This window comes from Mobula hypostoma, chromosome 21 (genome assembly GCF_963921235.1).
Source record: "Mobula hypostoma chromosome 21, sMobHyp1.1, whole genome shotgun sequence".
NCBI lineage: Eukaryota > Metazoa > Chordata > Chondrichthyes > Myliobatiformes > Myliobatidae > Mobula > Mobula hypostoma.
In genome coordinates this window covers 52724018-52739416 of record NC_086117.1, presented here as the reverse complement: position 1 = coordinate 52739416, position 15399 = coordinate 52724018, and the positions used below count along the sequence as shown (strand labels likewise).

At 45.4% G+C, this 15399-nt stretch overlaps 1 protein-coding gene and 1 long non-coding RNA gene across 13 annotated transcripts in view; one reads left to right on the top strand and one right to left on the bottom strand.

Annotated features, from left to right (window-relative positions):
- The window catches only part of LOC134360022 (membrane-associated phosphatidylinositol transfer protein 2), a 307102-nt gene that overhangs the window by 144234 nt on the left and 147469 nt on the right, over window positions 1-15399 (bottom strand). The window lies entirely within an intron of this gene.
- LOC134360025 (uncharacterized) lies at window positions 745-5325 on the top strand. 2 transcript variants are annotated; one of them, XR_010021233.1, is made up of 3 exons: window positions 745-873; window positions 4627-4739; window positions 4928-5325. It is a non-coding gene; the product is annotated as an uncharacterized LOC134360025 (long non-coding RNA). The 2 variants fall into 2 exon arrangements; XR_010021232.1 differs by having other exon boundaries at window positions 4627-4785.

Genomic DNA, 15399 nt, shown 5'->3' with positions numbered 1-15399 from the left:
GTTATCATCCTTTCCATTATCTTACATATATTTGATGTTAATGCTATTGGTCTGCAGCTAGTGGGTTTTGACAATCCTTGCCAGGTTTCCTTATTGGAATTACTACTGCTTCTTTCCATGCACTTGATAATCTTCCCTCCTCCCACACTCTGTTATAAAAATGCAGCAACTTCAAGAGCACTCCTTCTCCTAGATTTTTTAGCATCACAGAGCATATCAGATCTTTCCCTGGGGAGGGTGGTCTCGAACTCTATATTGCTCTCACCATTTCTGCCAACGTAAATGGATCATCAATTATATCATCAGTTTCCTCCTGCCTGTTTAACACACCTGGGTGTTGACTTATTGTTCTTTCCCTTCTCCTTCTCCCTTCTTCAGACAAATTTTCTGAACTGTGTATCTGTACAAACGACTTGGCCATGATCTCAGCCTTATCCCTACTGGAGACTGCTGTTTCCTCCTCAGATATCATTACTGGATATTCCCATTCCCTTTTATCTCCTCCCATCCTCTTAATCATTCCCCTTACCTCTTCCACAGGTGTTGTTCTTCCTATTTTGTGGCAAAAACTCCTCCAATTTGCCCTAATTATTTCATTCTACTTTACACTTGTGTACTGGAAATGACATTAAACAATCTTGAAGCTCATCTTGACAGGTCTCTGTGAAGTTTATAACATGAGAGGTGAGTGAAGAGTTAAGCTCTGGCGAGAGGAGTGATAAAGCTTTGGTAACGGTGTACCACTGAGAAAGGACAGAGAAACGCCAGTAGGCAAATCAGAACAGATTGAGACTTTAAAATATTGCTTGCCTTTTACCTCATATGTGTCGTGACTGAGGCAAGCTACTTCTGGAACTGGAAAAAGAGTGAAAGGTAAGCGTTTAAAAATGAGGCTATTTTACCTGGTAAAGGGAATGAATGGTTTAAATCAGTGCTGCAGGCTGTGTCCAATCCTGTGTGTTTATTGCCTCTGACAGCTAATTCATTACCAGCAGCCTGCTCTCAGCAGCTTTTAACGTTATGATCGATGTCTTCCAGATAAGACAGCGCTCAAAGTGTGGCATTTATTTATCCAGAAATTGTTCACAGCTGAACAGGGAAAAGCAGAACTCAACCGAACAACAAAAACAGAATTTCACAATCTGTGAATTGGTTACCTAATGTCAAATAATGGGTTGAACATTTTAACTTGACATTAATCACACCTTATGATGTGTCCCTGGTTGCTCCTTTTTTGTTGCTATTTTGTGCGGTTTTGATCAGGGTGGCCTGCAGATAATGAACAACAGAGCGCTGAATTGAACTGAATATCAGAAACATGGAAAATTCTGCAGATGCTGGAAATCCAAAGCACTACACACACAAAATGCTGGAGGAACTCCGCAGCCCAGGTAGCAGCTATGGAAAAGAGTACACAGTTGACGTTTCAGGCCGAGACCCTTCAGCAGGACTGGAAAGGAAGGGGAGAAGTTTCCCCTTATCAGTCTCAAAATGTCGACCGTGTACTCTTTTCCATAGATGTTGCCTGGCCTGCTGAGTTCCTTCAGCACTTTGTGAATGTTGCTGAACTGAAAATGCCTGGACTCTTTCGATGTTGGTGTTTTATCTTCCGTGTTTTTTGCTCATTGTTCCTGTTTGCGTGACTTGTTTTTGTGTGGTGGGGAGGGGGTTGATGCTTTTCTTTGAATAGGTTTCATGGTTTTCTTTGGGCCATGGCTGTCTGTGGGGAAGATGAATCTCAGGGTTCCATTCTGCATACATAGTTTGATAAAAAATGTACTTCGAATCTTTGAATTTTTCTGCAGAGTTAGTTGGCCTGGTTATTCTGAGCAGAGAAGAAGCACAATTTTGCTCTCTGGTATCTGTTGCCATGACAATGGGATTTCATCAGCACACCATCCTCGGTTTGTTTAGCTCAGAAAAACCTCAGTTACACAACAACACTGCGCACAAGCCGTTGGTTGTTAATATTTGCTCCTGCGTGTTGACAATGGTAACTAGGCTTCCGAGACAAGATCACCTCAGGACCTTTGAGGCAGAAGATCCTCAGGACCCAATTTACAAACTGATTCTGTGTTCGAAGACAGATAACCTGACATATTATAGTCACATAATTCACAGCTTGATAGTCAGAGAGAAAGATAAAAAGATAATGCCCTCTCTCTTGTGCACCCTATTCTCGCCCTTTTCTCCCTTGTTCCCCACCTCCTTCTCCATTCCTCACCCTCCCTTGTTCCCCTCACTCCCTGTCCCTCCCTCCTTCTTCCCCTCCCTCCCCATCCCTCACTCCTCACCCCTCAGCCTCACAAGGAGGGGTGACATGGGAGCCAGTTGGTAATTGATGGATCGATGAGAGGTGAAGTGGGGGCCAGAGGGTGATTGGTGGATTGAGGAGGGGTGAAGTGGGGGCCAGAGGGTGATTGGTGGATTGAAGAGGGGTGAAGAGAGGATCAGTAGGTGATTGGTGGATTGAGGAAGGGTGATGTGGGGGCCAATGGGTGATTGGTGGATCAAGGAGGGGTTGAAGCAGGGGCCAGTGGGTGATTGGTGGATTGAGGAGGGGTGAAGTGGGGGCCAGCTGGTAATTGATAAAATTGAAGAGGGGACCAGAGGGCGATTGATGGATCGACGACAGGTGAAGTGGGGACCAGAGGGCGATTGATGGATCGACGACAGGTGAAGTGGGGACCAGAGGGCGATTGATGGATCGACGACAGGTGAAGTGGGGGCCAGAGGGTGATTGATGGATCGAGGAGGGGTGATGTGGGGGCCAGTGGGTGATTGGTGGATTGAGGAGGGGTGATTGATGGATTGAGGAGGGGTAAAGAGGGGACCAGAGGGTGATTGATGGATCGATGAGAGGTGAAGTGGGGGCCAGAGGGTGATTGGTGGATCGAGGAGGGGTGATGTGGGGGCCAGTGGGTGATTGGTGGATTGAGGAGGGGTGAAGCAGGGACCAGTGGGTGATTGGTGGATTGAGGATGGGTAAAGAGGGGACCAGTGGGTGATTGGTGGATTGAGGAGGGGTGATGCAGGGGCTAATGGGTGTTTGGTGGATCGAGGAGGGATGAATCGGAGCCAGTGGATGATTGGTGGATTGAGGAGGGGTGATGTGGGGGCCAGAGGGTGATTGGTGGATTGAGGAGGGGTAAAGAGGGGACCAGTGGGTGATTGGTGGATCGAGGAGGGGTGCTGTGGAGGCCAGTGGGTGATTGGTGGATTGAGGAAGGGTGATGCAGGGGTCAATGGGTGATTGGTGGATTGAGGAGGGGTGAAGGGTGCCCGGCAGATAAAGCTGGGTGGGGGACGATTAGGAGGGGTGCAGAAGGGAGACAGAGAACATGAAACAAGTGTAGTATAGGAACAGGTTCCGTGGCCCAAGCATGTCCACATGGACTGTGATACATCTCTTTGCTAATATCATTTGCCTGAATCATATCTGTATTCCTCTAAACTTTCCAAATCAAGTTCTTAATTCCTTTTAAATGTTGTCATTGTCTTAGTAACCATCACCTCCAGTGGCAGCGCATTCCTTTAACCACCACCTTCTTTGTGAAAAAGCACGCCCCATCACATCTCTTTTAAATTCTAAATACACGAGATTCTGCAGATGCTGGAAATCCAGAGCAACACAGACAAAATTCTGGAAGAACTCAAAGGTCAGGCAGCATCTACCTTCTCCAGCCCTTTGCCTTTTCCACCTATCATCTCCCAAGCTTCTTTCTTCATCGCCCCTCTCCCCATCCATCTGGCTTCCCCTATCACCTTCTAGCTATTTCTCCTTCCCCTCCCCCCCCCTTTTTTTATTCTGGCATCTTCGCCCTTAGTTTCTAGACCTGATGAAGGGTCTCGGCTCGAAACGTGGACTGTTTATTCATTTCCATATGCCTGACCTGCTGAGACCCTGCAGCATTTTGTGTGTGTTGCTTGTTCCCAGAGGGTATTGGTCTATGGCATAAAAAAAGGTTGGGAACCCTTGCTTTAAATTCTGCCTCCTGTCACTTCTTCATAGACTGGTACCCTATAGTTTAAGAATATCCTACAAGGAGAATAAGTCTACATCTGTGACCCGCAGGGACACAGAAACTCCCCACCCCATTCGCCAGTGAGAACAAACCCAGACTAGGCAACCTCCTTTTGTAACAACAGCCCTCCATTCCAGGTAATCTTCATCTGTCCCCTCTCCCAGACTCTGGCTTTCACCTTTTCATTTAATAAAATATTTTCAAGCTTGCATTTATCCATTGGCTGGGAACGAGAGCACAGACCAGGGTTCCTGCTCATTGCTTTGTTCAGTAATGGATGAAAAGCTGGTTGAATCTGGATGTCTCATGTATCAAGTGGTCACTGTACTTGGTACAGAGGAACCACGTCACAGGATCAGAAAAGCTGCAGACAGTTGTAAACTCAGCCAGCCCCACCATAGGCACTAGGCTTTCCAGCATTGAGGACATCTTTATTTAACATGCTGTAAGGTTTCACTGCTAATGTAATGGCCTCTCTGGAACGTTTCACTGCTGAGGTAATGGTTTCTCTGTAACAGCAATGTTTGGGTTACGACTAGAGATAACAGGGTTTTGGAATGCGGGGCTATCCAATGAGAGATGCGTTGTTCTTTCTTGTAAGTCTGGAAGAGAGATTTTCGCTGTTTTTTGCCGAGGAGAGATGAGGAGAGAAGACGCGGATGGAGAGAGTTGGTGGACCACCGGATGCAGCGAACTTGGAGTGAGGGTCCGAAGGTCAGTGATGATCGGAGGAGGTCAATGGTGGATGAATGGCTTATCAGTGAGTTCCGACAATGCACAATAGACTGTTTCGTGAGAGTGGGCCTTTTTTCTTCCTTTTTGTCTTCCTTACTAACCATATAGTTGAAGTAAGAATTATAAAGCTCAACTGTTTAATCACATATTGTGTGCTGTTATTTCAGGGTACTGACTTGCGACAGGGGATACATCGCGCAGCATCCACCCAAGCGAGATTTCTGAAGTTTGGCCAGGCCAGGGGCCATCACCCCATAGATTAAACCGCTGGCCGAAGCAAGAGTTACATTTAAAAGGTGATGCCTGATAAAGGTGGCATCACTAATTAAGTCGTACTGCATGCACTGTAAATATATGTTTTGCACAGACTGGAGTAGCACCTCAATCTTGTTGTTGCCGTCTTGAGTAATGACAATAAAATTCTGTTCTATCCTATACATCATTAAAGACCTCTGTCACCCAGAACATGCCTTCTTCTCATTGTTAACAGAGAGGAGGTGGTACAGGAGCCTGAAGACACACACCCAACATTTTAAGAACAGCCTCTTCCCCTCTGCCATCAGATTTCTGAATGGACAATGGACCCACAAACACTACCACACTATTTTGCCCTCTCTTCTTACACTGATCATCATTACGTGCCGTGTCGAGTGACATGTGGGATCAGTGTCCCCATGACCATGATTGTTCTTGGCAAATTTTTCTACCAGCGTGGTTTGCCATTGCCTCTTTCTGGGCAGTGTCTTTACAAGACGGGTGACCCCAGCCATTATCAATACTCTTCAGAGATTGTCCGCCTGGTGTCAGTGGTCACATGACCAGGACTTGTGATCTGCACCAGCTGCTCAAACGACCGTCACCACCTGCTCCCATGGTCACCTGACCCTGATCGGGGGGGGGGGGTTTGGGGGGCAGGGTGGGCTAAGCAAGTGCTACATCTTGCCCGAGGAGCGCCCAAGGAGCAAGGTGTAAAGGAGTGCCTTACACCTCCTTTGGTAGAGATGCATCTCCACCCTGCCACCAAACTACTTTGCATTTTTTATTGTCATGTATAGCTTTTTTATCATTATGTACTGCAATGTACTGCTGTAACAAAACAAGAAATTTCACAACATATGCCAGGATATTAAACCTGATTCTGATGGAAACGTAGAGTCATCCTGTATCACTGCCCGAGATGAACATCTCTCTGTTACTCCAGCACTGACTGCTGCTGTAATAACGTCGTCTTTTTCCATTAGGTTACACAGGATGGCACACAACCAGTGCCCACTTCTGATCAACTGGATTTAACTCAGACTCTAGCCTTCTTAGTCCCATGTGGTGTGTACTCTGAATGTTTAGAGTTTGAAAACCAGCGATACCTAGTTGAATTGAAGGTGTCAGTTCCAACATTTTTTGATCCAGGGATGGACATTTAATGCTCCTGGGAGGAGCTAAAGATGATGCCAGAGGTTTTTGCAGAGCTGGGCGGCTTCTTCCAGTTCATCAACAAAACAGTTTGAATCTCCTGTTCTCGTGCCTTTTTTTTCCCTTTTCAAGATGGCTGGGGTCCTGTTGGACTCCATGATCTACAGCTGCACTCAAACTAGGTTCTTAACGGGCAGTAAGTTCTCACTCTTCAGAACTTGCTAAGTAGCCTGGTGTTTTGGGATTTCCAGGATCAACTTGGAAGATGTGCGCCTTCAGGGTTGTGGCCCTATGGATGACCCGATTTCTCTTTGATATCGCCATCTGAGGTGTCGCGAGAGATCAAAACATCAAGGCAGCGAGTGCAGCTGTCAGAGGCTTCTGCACTCGAGCGATCTCTCTCTCTCTCTCTCCATGGTGACAGTCTTCTGGTTCTCGACTTGGGGGGAACTCGAATAAGTGGCGCTGAAGACTGTAACACAAACAGCAAGCTGCTGGCGTCCCCTCTCCCTCGATAGTGAGAGAGAGATGTCCAAGTGTTGCGATGGACTGTAGTTCATGGTCTCTGGGGGCTTGCTAGTGCTTGCATTGCAGTTGGTGGGGGGGGCACTGATACTTTTGCTGGAGCAAGTAGGTGGGGTGTTGATGCTTTCGTTGCTGCTTGAGCGTGGATAGGGGAGGAGGGGCTATGGGGTTCTAACATTTTTCTGTCATTCATTTTTTGGGTTTTTTCCCTTCTCTGTTTTTTGGATGTCTGCGAAGAGTAAGGATTTCAGGCTGTATACATTCTCTGATATTAAACTGAACTATTAAAACACTGACTCATCCCATAAATCTTACATAAGGACCCCTTATCTAAGAAAGGCTGTACTGATATTGGAGAGGGTCCAGAGGAGGTTCACGAGAATGATTCTGGGAATGTAAGGGTTAATGCATGAGGAGTGTTTGATGACTCTGGGCCTGTACTTGCTGGAGTTTAGAAGAATGAGGGGGATCTCAATGGAACCTATTGAATTTTGAAAGGCTAGATAGAGTAGATCTGGAGAGGACGTTTCCTGTAGTGGATGAATCTAGGAACAGAAGGTACGGCCTCAGAATTGAGGGATGTCCATTTAGAACAGAAATGAGGAGGAATTTCTTTAACCAGAGGGTGAAATTCATTGCCACAGATAGCTGTGGAGGCCAAATCATTGGGGTATTTAAAGCAGAGGGTGACATGTTCTTGATTAGTCAGGGCATCAAAGGTTACAGGGAGAAGGCATCAAAATGGAGTGAGAGGGTTAATAAATCACCTATGATGAAATGGAGGAACAGATTTGATGGGCTGAATGGCCTGATTCTGCTCCTATCTCTTACAGCCTTATAGAAAGATTGAGAGATGATGATGGATAATGGAATGGCATAAAGTCAAACCAAAGGAGACAGGTGAGGTTTAGTTCAAGGGACCAAATGAAGCTCTGGCTACTGGATGTGGTTATGCTTGCCTTCTGGTCTTCTGTCCAGAGTGGGGGGGGGGGGGAGGGAGGAAAGGACTGGAAGAACAGTTTACTAGCCAAACACATCCTTACTGTGTGCCCCCCAAGAATCTCTCTGTGGGCAAATTCAACTGGCGGCATTAGGGTTCTCAACTTTGTGGGCGTGTCTGAACAACTGAACAGTGGAAGGTGTCAAGATAACAGGAATAAGATTGAAAGAATGCACAGAAAATAGGCTAGGGCTTTATTCTTTGGAACGTAGAAGATTGAGAGGAGATTTGACAGAGGTATATAAAATTGAGGGGCATAGATAGGTTAAATGCAAGCAGGCTTTTTCCACTGAGGTTTGATGGGACTGCAACTAAAGGTCATGGGTTAAGAGTGAAAGGTGAAATGTTGGAAGGGGAACTTCTTCACTCAGAGGATTGTGAGAGTGTGGAACAAGCTGCCAGCACAAGTGGTGAACGTGAGTGCAACTTCAGCATTTAAGAGAAATTTGGATAGGTACATGGATGGCCGGGGTATGGAGGGCTATTGTAGGGGTGCAGGTCAATGGGAGTAGGCAGTTTAGATGGTTCAACACAGACTAGATGGGCTGAAGAGCTGTTTCTGTGCTGTACTTTTCTATGATTCCATGACAGATCCTGAGAAGGAACTGGGTCTCTGGATCAGCTGGGAAAGGTACTGGGGAGGAGCTATGGCAAAAATTATATCTTGTTTGTATTTTCCAGCAATGGAGAAGGAAGTCAGCTGATCTATCGAGCCTTTATCGACTGTCAGAGAATCCCACCAATCCCATTGCTACAATTATTTCCCTGAAGCCTATTCTTTCCCGCATGCTCATCACCTCCCCAATTCTCCTCCCACTCACTCACAGTCTAAGTACCAGTTTGCTGGAGGAACTCCGTCGAGCAGCATCCGTGGTGGAAGGGGGAGAGGCATTGTCAACATTTCAGCCAAAACCTTCATTCAGACTGGGGAATACAGTGTATTCTGGTTAATTGGGACACATCGGGACCAGTACCTTTTGGCCCAATTAAGTAGCTGCCCCAATTAGATTAAGAAGTTTCATGGAAACAGTCAAAAAGGTATTTAAAAAGATAAACTACCAGTAAACTGAGTAACAAATTATGTATTTAAACGAAGTACAGGACACTATCAATACTACTATAATAGTACTATAAAACTGTGTGTTAGTTCCTAATACTTATTGCCAGAGGAATTCATCCATTGTACACTGCAGTGTTCTTTTGATTGACTGCAAGTGAACAAAATCATTGCAGAAGAGCAAAACCTGTGTTGAACGGTCCTAGCAATGACAGCACTGAAGAAAGTTCATTTTCACGTGACAGGTTACTATGGCCATGAAATGTGTAAACTAAAACAACAATTTATAAGACATGACAGACTAAAAGATTCTTCTAAATTTCTATCTCACTGGATGTACAGTGGGTGTGGGAGGAGGACTGGCAACATTGAATGCAACTTTAGAATGATGTCAGTATCTTGGCAAAGGAAAGGAGACTCAGTCCATCAGTGGCTCTGACGGGGAAGACAAGCCTGCTGCTTCAGAGACAAACCTTCCATCAACCAGAGGAAGGCCAGATGTACTCCAGCCTTCTGCAATCACAAATTTCTACCAATGTTCTGTGGAGAGCACTCTAACTGGCTGCCCCACCATCTGATACGTGTGGGGCGGGGGGGGGTGCAGGGAATTGTAAACTTAGCTCCATCATGGGCACAAGCATCCAAAGTATCCCTGACATCTTTAAGGAGCGCTGCCTCAAAAGGGCAGCATCCAGCATTAAGGACTCCCACCACCCAGGTCATGCCTTGTTCTCATTGCTACCATCAGGAAGGAGGTACAGGAGCCTGAAGTCACACACTCAGTGATTCAGGAACAGCTTCTTCCTCTCTACATTCTGATTTCTGAATGGACATTGGACCCATGATCACTTTTTAATCTATTACTATGCATTGCAATTTGCTGCTGCCACAAAGACAACAAATTTCATGATATATGCCGGTGATATTAAACTGGATTCTGATTCTGACAATACACAGCCTTCTGCTTAAGTATGGGCCTGGAATCAACCCCTGACAGCTTTGAGGGATTTTATCAAGATGCTTGTTGCACACAAAATATGTGAAATATTTCTCCTAACGGTTTTTCAACAAGCCTGAACAGCTGCTTATCCAAATTGAAAGCTTTAGGCCTTTATCACAAATGCATTCCTATTTTCGATTGGTGCCCCTGGGGATAAAACCATCAAACTCACATTAAACCGATGAAATACACTCATCTGTCCATGCCAGTACTGGTTATGAGGAAAAGGGCGATGTCTCGTAGAGATGAAACATGCAAGCAAGATTTATTTAAACAACCCCTAATCACACCTTTTGTGAAAATGGCCCCGTCATACCCATGAAATATAATTTACATTCTCTTTGTTGACAAGCATTTCTGATAACTGCTGTCCTCTCTAACTATCATCAGATGCTGTGATAAGAGTCATACAATGGCAGAATCAAATGGTAGCGTTCATGAAACATCCGAAAATAACTGATAAACAGAACCATTACATGCTGAAGGTACTGGTTAGTCATGTTGATATCAGTCAGCTGCAGAAAATGGCTGCTGAAGAACGCAAGATCATTATTATGTGAAGCCCGTAACCAGTGGCATAATAACAGAGAGTTCTACAGCAAGACAGACTCTTGGCATATGTACCTGGTGCTGGAGCTTTGAAGATACATCCACAGACCCATAACCCGTAACAATTTTCAAATTTTAACATGAAAATTTTCCTTTCCAAGCCATTTTTCAAACATTTGAAAATTACAGATTCTGTGATCTAATGATTAGCTGCATTGTACCAGTTCAATTTGTCATAGAGTCATAGAAAAGTACAGGACAGAAACAGACCCTTCAGCCCATCTAGTCCGTGCCAAACCATTTAAACTGCTTACTCCCATCGACCTGCACTAGGACCAAAGCTCTCCATACCTTTGCTGCCCTATCCAAGTATCTCTTAAATGCTAAAATTGAGCTCGCATGCACCACTTGTGCTGGCAGCTCATTCCACACTCTCACCACCCACTGAGTGAAGAAGTTTCCCCACATGTTCCCTTTAAACATTTCACCTTTCACCCTTAGCCCATGACCTCTAGTTGTAGTCCCACCCAACCTCAGTGGAAAAAGCCTGCTTGCATTTACCCTGTCTATACCCCTCATAATTTTGTATACCTCTGTCACATCTCCCATCAATCCTCTACAGTCCAAGGAATAAAGTCCTAACCTATTCAATCTTTCCTTGCGACTCATGTCGACATCCTTGTAACCGATAGGAACTCTAGCCACACTTGCAACAAGAGCTTAGTGACACGTTGTCATGACAACAATCTTCACCCTCAATATCAGCAAAACAAAGAGTTGGCATTTGACCTCAGGAAAGGTGGGTGGGGGAGTGTTGCATGTACTCCTGTTTACATCTACAATGCTAAGGTTGAATGGGTTAAGAACTTCAGGTTCCTAGGTATAGTGGTTATCAGAATCAGAATCACCGCTATATGTTGTGAAATTGAAAAACAAACCAAAACCACTGAGAGACTGACTGAGGTACTCGACACTGTATGATGCACTTCAAATGACTATTTCCAAGTTGCGAAAAGTACGTTCCATCCTTTATTATGAAACCAGGAAAGAAGAGCAATCAGAATTAGCGATATCAACAAAACTAGTCAAATTAGCAACAACAGAATTAACATAATTAGTGTAATAAGCGGTCAACAAAAAATATTTTATTTATTTATTCAGATACACAGAATAGATCCCGGCCCTTTGAACCGTGCCACCCAGCAAATCCCCCGATTTAACCAAATCCCCCAATTTAGAATGACCAATTAATCTACCAAACTGTACATCTTTGGACTGTGGGAGGAAACCAGAGCACCCGGAGGAAACCCATATGGTCACAGGGAGCACAAGGAAATCTGCAGATGCTGGAATTTCAAGCAACACACATAAAAGTTGCTGGCGCTCCCGATGCGGCCTTCTATATATTGGCGAGACCCGACGCAGAATGGGAGACCGCTTCACTGAACACCTATGCTCTGTCTGCCAGGGAAAGCAGGATCTCCCAGTGGCCACACATTTTAATTCCACGTCCCATTCCCATTCTGATATGTCTATCCACGGCCTCCTCTACTGTAAAGATGAAGCCACACTCAGGTTGGAGGAACAGCACCTTATATTCCATCTGGGTAGCCTCCAACCTGATGGCATGAACATCGACTTCTCTAACTTCCGTTAATGCCCCACCTCCCCCTCGTACCCCATCCGTTATTGCCCATCCTCTGGGCTTCCCCCTCCCCCTTTCTTTCTCCCTAGGCCTCCCGTCCCAGGATCCTCTCATATCCCTTTTGCCAATCACCTGTCCAGCTCTTGGCTCCATCCCTCCCCCTCTTGTCTTCTCCTATCATTTTGGATCTCCCCCTCCCACTTTCAAATCTCTTACTAGCTCTTTCAGTTAGTCCTGATGAAGGGTCTCGGCCCGAAATGTCCACTGTACCTCTTCCTATAGATGCTGCCTGGCCTGCTGCGTTCACCAGCAACTTTTATGTGTGTTGCTGGTCACAGGGAAAACGTATAAACTCCTCACAGGCAGTGGCGGGAATCAATCCCGGGTCACCTGTACTGTGAAGTGTTGTGTCAGCTACTACACTACTATGCTGCCCCAAAATAGCCAAGTCCCTACTAAGTCTCTACCTAGCTAAGCTAATGGAAGAAAGGGTGAATACATCGCTATACTTATTTACTTCTACCACACCCCAGTCCACGTGACAAATTACTGTAACCCATAATAAAAACACAATAGAAAATACAACACACTCAGACAGAAAACAGATACATAGGTGATTGTAATGCTTTATATTAGATTAGATTATGAGGACACTCAGTCCTCGTTTATTGTCATTTAGAAATGCATGCTCTAAAAAATGATACAATGTTCCTCCAGAAAAGATATCACAGGAACACAGAACAAACCAAGACTAAAAACTGACAAAACCACATAATTATAACATATAGTTACAACAGTGCAAAGCAATTCCGTAATTTGATAAACAGCAGACCATGGGCACAGTAAAAAAAGTCTCAAGTCCCGACAGCCCCATCATTTCACGCAGACGGAAGCGCTGCAAACTTGCTGATGCATTGGAAGCACCCGACCGCAGCAAACTCTGAGTCCGTCTGAAAACTTGGAGCCTCCGACCAGCCCTCCCACACCGAGCACCTTCTCTGCCTAGCGCTTCGACCCCACCCCAGCCACTGAGCAACAAGCAAAACCGAGGACTCAGGGCCTTCCCCTCCAGAGATTCTGGATCACACAGTAGCAGCGGCAGCGAAACAGGCATTTCAGAAGTTTCATCAGATGTTCCTCCGTGCTCTCATGTCTGTCTCCATCAAATCAGGATTGTGCACGGCACCCTACTTGACAGATAACAGATATCATTCACCGGAGAGGCCGCTGCGAGCTGCGTCACGCCGCCATCTTCTCCTCCCTCCTTATATATAGATTCTGTTGTTATTTTACTGTGTTCTACCTCAGTACACTGTGTAATGATTTGATCTGTATGCAAGACAAGCTTTTCATTGTATATCAGCACATGTGACACGAATAAACTAATTTATCCCAAATGTTAAACTGATGCCAAAGCAAAACACCACAGAGGCCAGACATGGCCACGGTCCAGTTGGAACTGATTCCCTCTGATTACTTCCAGCCCAATGGACTGCAGTCAGAGCTAAGAATGTGGGTCTTCTCCACAAGACCGACCAGGTCACTGCCTCCAAGGGTCACCCTCAGCTTCCAATTGGAGTCACTGTAATTATCCATGCCACAGCCACTTTGACCCCAACGCTATTCTAGTGAGACATAACAGGATGCTGAGCAATAGAGGCTGATGTGGCCAATTACACCCTCCAGGAGCCAACATGAATTCAACAGCTTTGGATAAGCAGCGATTCCAGACTTGCATCTTGATCTGTGTTTGTGAAGACAATAAGTCTGTGGATGACATGAAGGTTGGAGGACTTGTTGATAGTGCGGAGGTTGTTTTAGGTGCAGAGAGATAGCAATGTATTGGGGAAGCAGGCTGAGAAATGGCAGATGGATGTGAGGTGATACACGTTGGGAGTAGTAATGAGGCTAGGACATACATCTCAACACAGAACTTACAAACGTTTGTACTTTACAAGTGTGGCCGACAGCTGTTGGCACTCACCTTAGTACTGAACTGGCTCCATGGCTATGGCCTGCAGACATCGGCACTCGGCTCAGCGCTGAACTGACTCTGCAGCTATACATTGTTTGCAAGAAGATGCAATCTCAATGTAGTATATGATATATATACTTCAAGTACTCTGAACTTCGATGGCTGAGGAACATTCATGAAGGTGTTAACACAATGTCCATGGGTTTTGAATGCAGACGTAGGATAGTTATGCTCTAATTTTACTAAACCGTGTTCAGACCTCGGCTGAGGTCACCATGCTACAGGAAGGATGTACATCATTAAGGACCCCCCATCACCCACAACATGCCTTGTTCCCATTTCCACCATCAGGAAGGAGGTACAGAAGTGTGAAGACACACACTCAACGATTCAGGAACAGCTTCTTCCCCTCTACCACCAATTTCTGAATGGACATTGAACCCATGAACACTACCTCACTACTTGTTTTATAATTCCTATTTTTGCACAACTTATTTAATTTAACCAGTTAATATATATACTTACTATAACTCGGTTCTTTTCCCTCTATTATTATGCATTGCATTGTACTGCTGCCACAAAGACAACAAATTTCACAACATATGCTGGTAATATTAAACCTGATTCTGATTCTGACAGCACTGGAGAGGCTGGGTCTGCTCTGACTGGAGTGACGGAGGTCAAGAGTGACATGACTGAAGTACCTGTATAGAAAAATAATGCCAGCTACAGGATAGGGTAAACACCCAAGAACCTTCCCCCATGACAGAGGCAGTTAAAACTACAGGGTATAGCGTGAGGGTAAGGCTGAAGAAGATCCAGAGAGGATCTAAAGGGGAGACCTTCTACACCCAGAAGCAGGAGTGCATTACTGGAGAAGGTGGCTGAAGCTGGGTAACTGGCAGCATCTAGATGAGTGCTTAATTTGCCTGGGTGGTTGAGTGGAGATAAGTCTCTACCAAAGGATGTGTAAGGCACCCCTTCCCTCCACTAGCCTGCAGTTCACCCTTGGGCAAGGTGTAGCACCTGCTTAGTCCCGATCAGGGTCATATTAAGCCATAGCAGCAGGTGCTGGATGGTCGCATGTGCAGCTGGTGCATATCACGTCCTGGTTATGTGACCACTGACATCAGGCAAACAACCTCTGAAGAGTATTGATAATGGCTGGGATCATTCGTCTTGTAAAGACGCTGGCCAGAAGGCGGTAATGGCAAACCACTTCTGCAGAAAAATTTGCCGAGAACAATCATGGTCATGGAAGACCATGATTGCCAAGGTCATACAACAGGGCACATAACAAACAAATGAACCACGAGGAAAAGATTCAGCCCATTTACTTGACTTATGCCTCTTAAAATGTTATTGCTTCTATCTTACTTCTCTTCTGCTCCAGAGAAGTAAGGCCACCCCATCCAATCTCTCCCATAAATAAATTCCTTCAGTCTGGGAAACTTCCTGCTGAACCTCCTCCACACAAT